Source organism: Camelina sativa, unplaced genomic scaffold (genome assembly GCF_000633955.1).
Source record: "Camelina sativa cultivar DH55 unplaced genomic scaffold, Cs unpScaffold12213, whole genome shotgun sequence".
Taxonomy (NCBI): domain Eukaryota; kingdom Viridiplantae; phylum Streptophyta; class Magnoliopsida; order Brassicales; family Brassicaceae; genus Camelina; species Camelina sativa.
The window spans coordinates 1-358 of record NW_010933255.1 but is presented as its reverse complement, the minus strand read 5'-3'; the positions used below and the strand labels follow the sequence as shown (position 1 = coordinate 358).

Here is a 358-nt window from a genome sequence, read left to right as displayed (position 1 = left end):
TAGATGGAGGCAACGAAGTTCATATGATTTCATCCACACAGGTACGCATATTATTAGTGTACTGCCATATACTTGACTGAGTGAAATTTTCTTTGATTCATGCTTTGTACGTCCAGTACATGACCATCAGCTCCCTGTAAGAGAGAACCATTAGATATTACATGATAATGTTGTCTCTTCTTAAGAAAATGGTTGTGATTTATATGCAGGCTCCTCAAAAGCACCAGAAATATGTGTCTCATGTTCTTGGTCTTCCAATGTCTAAAGTGGTATGCAAAACGAAACGAATTGGCGGTGGTTTTGGTGGTAAAGAAACAAGATCAGCTTTCATTGCTGCTGCAGCTTCTGTTCCTTCCTA

The 358-nt window shown here is 39.1% G+C and overlaps 1 long non-coding RNA gene across 1 annotated transcript; it reads left to right on the top strand.

Moving 5' to 3' along the window:
* On the top strand, positions 1-274 carry LOC104775328. The gene is made up of 2 exons (XR_765840.1): positions 1-41; positions 210-274. It is a non-coding gene; the product is annotated as an uncharacterized LOC104775328 (long non-coding RNA).
* Positions 275-358: the final 84 nt, after the last annotated feature.